Source organism: Homalodisca vitripennis, unplaced genomic scaffold (assembly GCF_021130785.1).
Source record: "Homalodisca vitripennis isolate AUS2020 unplaced genomic scaffold, UT_GWSS_2.1 ScUCBcl_527;HRSCAF=2752, whole genome shotgun sequence".
NCBI lineage: Eukaryota > Metazoa > Arthropoda > Insecta > Hemiptera > Cicadellidae > Homalodisca > Homalodisca vitripennis.
This window is the reverse complement of record NW_025776649.1, coordinates 122,779-130,909: the sequence shown is the minus strand read 5'-3', so window position 1 is coordinate 130,909 and position 8,131 is coordinate 122,779.

Sequence of the window (8,131 nt, the reverse complement as noted above, 5' to 3'; positions counted from 1 at the left end):
AAGCAAAACTTTCTACCGCACCGGTCTTAGCCTGCCCTGACTTCAAGGAAACTTTTGTAGTCCACGTGGATGCCTCCAATGAAGGTTTAGGGGCTTCGCTTACTCAAACTATTGGCAAGCGGGAGAAGGTTATTGCATATGCGAGTCGACTTTTACACGAGAATGAAAAGAAATTTTCCGTAACCGAGAAAGAATGCCTAGCTCTGGTATGGGCCGTTCAAAAATTTCGTCCGTACCTCGAAGGGTACAAGTTTATTGCGATAACTGACCATCAAGCTTTAAAGTGGTTGATGAGTTTGGAGAAACCATCTGGAAGACTTGCTCGCTGGATGCTGGAACTACAGCAACATGACTTCGAAGTCCAATACCGCAAGGGAGTCCTGAACCGAGTAGCAGACGCACTCTCCCGGTATCCGATCGACACGTCAAGCTGTGATCCTGTAGTCGGTTCAACCGTTGGTTGTAGCACCGCCAACGACATTTCGAATAACTCTCGGAGGCAACTATCGCTCAAAACCAAGGAACCAAGGCTAGAAACAGCTTCAGGCGAACTTATGCCCGATTGGCACTCGAAAATGCTTCGGAAGGTATCTGCAAGTCCGAATAAATATGCAGATTACACCATTCGAGGAAATAAACTATACCGAAAAATCGAGAAATCGTCTACAGACCCAAAAACAAATTGGAAACTTTGCGTACCAGATTCTCTAAAATCCGATGTACTGAAAGAAAATCATGACAGCGCAACAGCTGGCCATTTAGGTGTAAACAAAACGATTCAGAAAATCAGTGCCAGATACTTTTGGCCTGGATGGAGAAACGATATTCGAAAATACGTAAAAAATTGCGACACTTGCCAGAGATACAAGGTGGAACAATGTAAACCGGTAGGGAAAATGCATTTCAGACGCCCCCAAGGACCTTGGTTCACAGTAACCAGCGATCTGATGGGACCTTTACCTCGATCTCGTAAAGGAAACAGATTTATCCTTGTGTTCCAAGATACCTTTACCAAATGGGTAGAAATTGTAGCATTACCATCAGCAACTGCTAAGAAGGTGGCAGAAAAGTTCGAAGACCTTATATTGATGCGATATGGTGCTCCAGAAGTAGTACTGACAGATAACGGAACGCAATACCTCTCGAAAATCTTCCAAAAACTTACAAGTGATTGGGGAATAATTCTCAAAACAACCGCACCTTATAGTCCGCAGAGTAATCCAACAGAGCGAACGAACCGCGTATTAAAAACTATGATTTCTCAGTACGTGCGAAATGATCATCGTAGTTGGGATCAACATTTAAATGAATTTAGATTTGCGTTAAATACATGTTGTAGCGAATCAACAAAATTTACTCCGGCCATGCTCAATTTTGGCAGAGAACTTAAAACTCCAAACTGTATCTACGGTCAGGTATTAGAGAATGCTACTCAAGGTGCTGTTAAACCTAGCGAAATCGATATACATGAATCTCGAATGAACTTCATGCTAAAATTAAGGGAAAAATGTAAGCTAAACATGGAAAAAAAGCACACACTCGCCAAGCTCATTACTATAATCTCAGAAGAAGAGATAACAGTTTTGTAATAGGCCAACAAGTTTTGAGGCGCAGCCATACACTTTCCTCAGCGGCTGAGAATATAGCAGGAAAATTGGCACCAAAGTTTGAAGGACCATACATCTTATATAGAAAAATAGGATGGAATATATTCGAACTACGAGATCACCAAGGAAAAGACGTAGGCCGAGCCCATACGAAGGATCTGAAGGCGTACTCTTCCTTGGAGGCACACTAGATCCCTGTGTTGCCCCGTAGTGTGCCCATAGTTTCCTTTCTACTAATCTGTTTTATGGTATGATTTCTTGGTTGCCCGATGTGTTAATTGTTTTGGCGCCAAGAATTACTTTAGTATTCCTATGACAAATTTCCTTTCTCTTCCGTATTATTCCTTGTAAGACTGCCACTCCCCTGTACCCGGCGTGTCTAATATCCTTCCCTTAGAGATTTTATATTTTCGAGTTCGATTTTTGTTTATTTTTATTAGTAAAGCGACATCTGATTTTGTTTTCTAGTAATTATATGTATTGTGAAAGGCTGTGCCCGTAATATATTTTAGTGTAAATTTTAGTTTTGTTAAATAATTTTTTTGTTATGCAGATTGCAATTTGTTTTTAGTTATATTTTCTTACCAGAATATGTTATCATTTTATTTTATTTGTTGATTAAAACATTAATTTCGTACAAAAAGAGTCTTTAGTTTGTTTCATTTCATTTCAGAAACTTTCAAAACGAATACAAGAGGAGATTAAACTACGGTAACTTTTTTTGGTTATCTATATACAAATACCACATTTAACTTTTTTTTTTCATCTTTTTTTGTTTCCCGAAGTACAGATGGGGTGTAACATGTTATTTTTTTAGCATACAAAATTAAATTTAAATTAAAAATATTCATTAGTAAAATTGTAAAATTAGAACAGACAATTTTTTTTAATATTACGAATAACGACTTGGGTTTTAGAATTATCATAAAAAAGAGCGAAATAATTATTTTACTGACGATGAGTCAGACGCTATCTGGCAGGTCCGTGCCCGCACGGATATCGCCGCTTCCCCTCCGATCACGGCGAGAGGAGAAGGCTTCCCCCACCCCCGCGATCGCGCGAACCTATATAATGACGGCCGATTGAAGACACGGAGAGACAGCCAGTGACCGCGACACCGCCGACGACCGCTGCTCACCACTACTTCGACCCCTTCCCCCGACCCCGCTCGCTGAACGACTACATCGCGACTCGACGCCCGCCGCCGATATCCAGCACCAGGTAAGGAACAACGACCCTGTTCCTTACTAAAGTGTTTTATCTCCGCCATCAACAATTCTTCCAAATTTTTTTTATGTGAAACAGAATTTAATATTTTATTTGTCATTTATGAAAATTAATCGATCTGAAATATATTAGTAATGTTTGATGGTTATAGATTTATTTTGATAAGATAATTGTTTGATTTTAAATATACTCTTAATAATTTATTTGATATTTAAGGGTATCATTAAATTTAAATAGAATATATTTGACTTTCTCAATTTACTGAAACTTTAATTACTTTTTCAACTTGAATTACTAAAGTTATTCTTTTCTTCAATTTAACTTATATTTAGAATTTCAATTACTCAGATTATTTTTTTGTCATTTCGACTAAATTTTAATTACTGTGTTAAAATTTTCCTTTCTAAATTTTTCAGATCTCGCATTTCTTTTCCTGGCGATCGATCTGACACCTCATCCCGAGTTTCCTTTACGAACTTTCCTACCAATTATCTCCTACCCGGAAAAAATTATAACAGTCGGGACTCGCCTTACCACTGCTTTCTTTCCGGCGATAGTACTGGCATCCTATACCCACGACTTCCTTTTATAAATACTTTCTTCCCACCGACCCCGTCCTGATAAACTAAATCTTATGTTCAATCGATGTAAATTTTTATATTAGGTATAAAGTTTTCTCGACCATCATTCTGTTGTCTGATTATTATCACATTTCTTGGCGAATCTCTAATCTACTCGGAAATATTTTTCTTTCTTATTGAAGTTCAATCTAATTTTAATTTTATTAATTATTTATATCTTTGTAAGTGATTACCTTTATTTTTCTCCTTTATCTATTTCGGGACTCGCAACCCTTTCTTTTTATTTTTGCGAACGTCCTGACACCCTCACCCCGATAACCTCCATCAAAATATTTATTTAACGATATTTTAGTTTATTTTTCTGGTGAACTGTGCAGATAGGGTGAGTGTTCAATTTTTCTTTGATATTCATAGAGCCCTAATATTTATAGTAATTTAGCTTAGTAGACTTATTGCATAGTTTAAATCATTTACCTTTATCTTAGCTTGCATATGGTAGGGTAATTCTGCATGGTGTGTTATAAGTGATTACTTTGTTTTTTTTATTTTCCAAAATTATATGCCTGAGAAAGTAAACTTGATATTTTATTTTGGAGCTATACACTTGCCTACAGAATAAATACAGCTTAGTATATATTTTATATTATAAATGCATCTAGCTTTTGCATCCCGTAGAAATATTTTTTGTTAATGGTTAGTGCTTGCTTTATGTATATAGTAGTTGCACTGTGATATTGGTGCATGGCTAATTTTTAATTTATAAGATTGTATATTTGCTATTGGTGTTATTTGAATATTGCTTTTGTTTGCCATTGCTATTCATACTTTGCTTTGATTTTGTATTTTGCTTCTACTAACCATCATTATTTAACCGATTAATTATTCCAACCCCGGGCTCTTACAATAATTACTGTATACGACTCCCCGACCAAGTTATCAGTGGAGACTACTCAGCTTACTTGTAATTCCTCACTGACCGACATATTAATAAACAATACAGTTGTTTTCGAAAATCGAACTCGCTTGAACAATAACTTTCCTAGAACAAGAAATTTTTATTTTTCTGAGCAAGATTTTTTTTTATTTTTTACGTCTTCAAAATTTTATTGGAGTTGACGTGATGAAGTAAGCCCAACGTTATTTTGGAAGTACCAATTTCTTCCGCAGGGCCCTCTGATTCGACTCCTAACAATAAATAATAGTTATATGAAATTCTCGAACCCTGGAATTTTCTAACCCAGCTCGACTGGCTATCTGGAAAGTTGCGAATATTTTCGCTTGCCCCGAAAATAACATCGCAACTATAATAGTCGTATTATGACTCATCATTAAATTAAAACAACATCAAACAAGTAAATTAGTCTAGCATTTCTACTAGGTAAGTTATCACAATAAGTAGGCTAAACACTAACTATGAGGGGTGAACTAATTATCAATTTATTATTCACATGCACGCACATTATTATACAAATCTGGTCAACACAATAATTGTTTTAATTTCATGGCAACAATTATGAGTTCACACGTTTATTGCATTACTGCGTCTATATCCGGCAGTACTAGTGAATCTCATACGGTATGGATACACTATGAGGATGTAAAACACAGTACAACGCATAAATAACTTATTAACTTAAAATTACAAAGTGAGCCATTCTGAAGCCTAGGTTTAGACAAATTAAAAATGTATTTCGTTTTAAACGTTTTAGTTGCCTACCTGGAAAATGAAATGTGTGATGAGTGGTGAAGATGCTGCCAGGCCAGCCGTCTGCTAAGTCATATCTGTAAATACATCAATATTATATTTAAGAAACCTAAAATATTAATAATAAAATGATTCAGCTCCTGTAACCTCCTCTACCATTAGATAAACTTTACGTAGAGACGTATTATCCTAGATTTTGCTTTATAATTCAGTCATTAAATACATACCTAATTTAATAAATAATCTTGACTATTATTATTATTTGATCAAATATTCATAGAATTAAGAATTACGGAAAGAGCATTATCCACTGAAAATATAAATTTCGTAAGCTATTAATAATGATTTGTAAGCAACAATACCGAATAAATCAACAGCAATACCTTCTAAAACAAAACCCGCTGATAGGGCAAGGTTTTAGTAAATATGTCCTGACCGTAGGTTAATAATGTTTTGTTTTTGATATAGAACATAACTTGAATTTAGAGCAAAATGTGGAAATATAGCAACTTGTACAATAGTAAGCCTATTATTCGCAGTCCATTCACAGTACCGCGACTTCCGATTTCAGAAGCTCAATTCAATCTCAATTTCTCATCGAGTTCGCTACTCAAGCCTGTTTTCTTTCCACCCTTACTTTTGCACGAAGTCACTTCTTGTTGACTAATAATGTGAGAAAAAATATATAAAAGTGATAAATAAGGTTTGAACACTCTAATTGTACAACACCGACACACACACACACACACACACACACACACACACACACACACACACACACACACACACACACACACACACCACACACACACACACACACACACACACACACACACACACACACACACACACACACACTATCCACCAGTAGTGGTAGTGGTGGTGGTGGTAGTAGTAGTGGTAGTGTATATTGTAGTTAACACTTCCGCTGCTAGTCTGTACTATCTGAGACCGACCAGTAATCTCAGCCTCTGGCGTCATAATACATCTATCTCAGTCAGAGTGTTACACCATTGTAAAAATTACTGTCTAGTTATAATACATGTAGTTAAAATAAACTCAAAACATCTATAAATAACACAAACTACTTGAAACTGAGACATAGCTAGCTACCTGAGTATTGTTGTGTATTGAAGAGAAGTTGTAGAGTAAGAAGTCTGTGGATGACACATACACACTCTCAAGAAGCACATGCACACGTATATTCACATGCACACGCGCTCTCAAGACTCATTCACACGCACAAGCACACTCTCAAGCACACAAGATGGTAGTATGAACACTGGAGTTAATGTTACAATAGGTGACCCAGTATGCCCGCGAGACAGAAGTACCTGAAAAAAACCAGAACACATCTAACATTTAGAAAGTGCTACTAAAGTCCTTTGGTGGGCACTACCTAACTATAAATTTGACTAAACCTCAAGCATTGTACAGAATGGCTCGATATATCTGGAATATCTACTTATAACATGATAACTCACGACACCGGAGACACCCCTCGTTTCAGCATGAAATTCCTTTCCAGATTACTATACGGCTTCTACTGTCATCAATAATCTTCCAATAAATGAAAAAAAACTATATATTTATGTTGCCTAGCAAATTTAACAATAGAAGTTCAATTTTAATAATATTTGCTTAACAGTATAAAGACCAAGCCCTGAAATAAATGGTAATTACTAGTTGTTCAGTTTATTACAATACTAAAACTGTTAATTTTAAATATTTGTATAAACGATTTTTATTTTCTTAAAGAGGACGAAGATATTTTACACCGATATCTTTATACCGCTCTTTAAAAGATCTAAAAGTATGTTAGAATTTGCTTAACAATTACACCTGTTTATTTATTAATGTTTTAATATTTTTAGATACAGGTTATATCACAAAATTGAGACAAACATTACTTACTTAATAGATTAACTATTGTTTTCCGAAACGTGACGAAACTTTTATTAGTGCATTCCTCCGATCATGATACCAAAAACCCAAAACTACCATAATTCATTAAAAGAATTATATACAGGGTGTATAATAAGTATCTGGAAAACCTTAATATTTTTTAACAATAGCAGATGAAATATACAAATTTCCACAGTATTATACAGCTATTTTTACTGCCTAGGTTTTTATACAACAACCATACCACGTTAAATTTCACTTGAAATGCTGATTGGCGTCGTTGGAATTTTATAATGTGGACGAGTTTTTGTAAATAAACTGGGAGGCCATACAATCATTCGAATAATCCTGGACTGAAGTGAGAGTAATTGGCGGTGAATTTGTTGAAATGAGCAAAATGTATGTCTAGATGAGATGATTTTGGTATGGAAAGTCCAAATTTTACTTAATGTTATTGTAAATATGAATATGCTATACAATTTTAATGTCACTGCAATAACAATTACGGGGAGACGACCCGTGGTGGAGATTTTGTAATACAAGCACAGGTATATATACATATAATAAGCTTTATTCATAAGAAAGAAATGGCAGCTTTGAAATAAGATAAAATATTGAAGACTTAAACGGCAAACATTTGTAATGGATAAAAAATTTAGAAATAACTATATCTGAAATTAGAACACTTTTATTACGCGGCCATACGATGATAGTTGGCCAGATACATCGATTTCCATCTTTCCCTTGTTGTACCCAACTATCACTAATGGCTTGAATATGGCATTACCTTTTTTGTCTTTTTTTTGTAAGAACGTACTCCATTTCATGCTTGGTGGACAGCATTCTCACTTCTATCTTGTCCTTCCATTTTGTGACTACAATTCAATCTGCAATTTCAAATGCCTTCATTCTCTTTTTTTATTTGTGATTTCATAACTTCGGCAGGGAGACCTTTCCTGTTTGCCCTTACAGTACCCACCGGGTGGGTTCTTCTAGCTAAAAGATGTTTGCTAAGTTGCACTGATGTGAAGTAGTTGTCGACGTATAAGATGTGTCCCTTATAAAAGTGATTTTCCATGAGCTCAATGACCACTGAGGTTGAAACT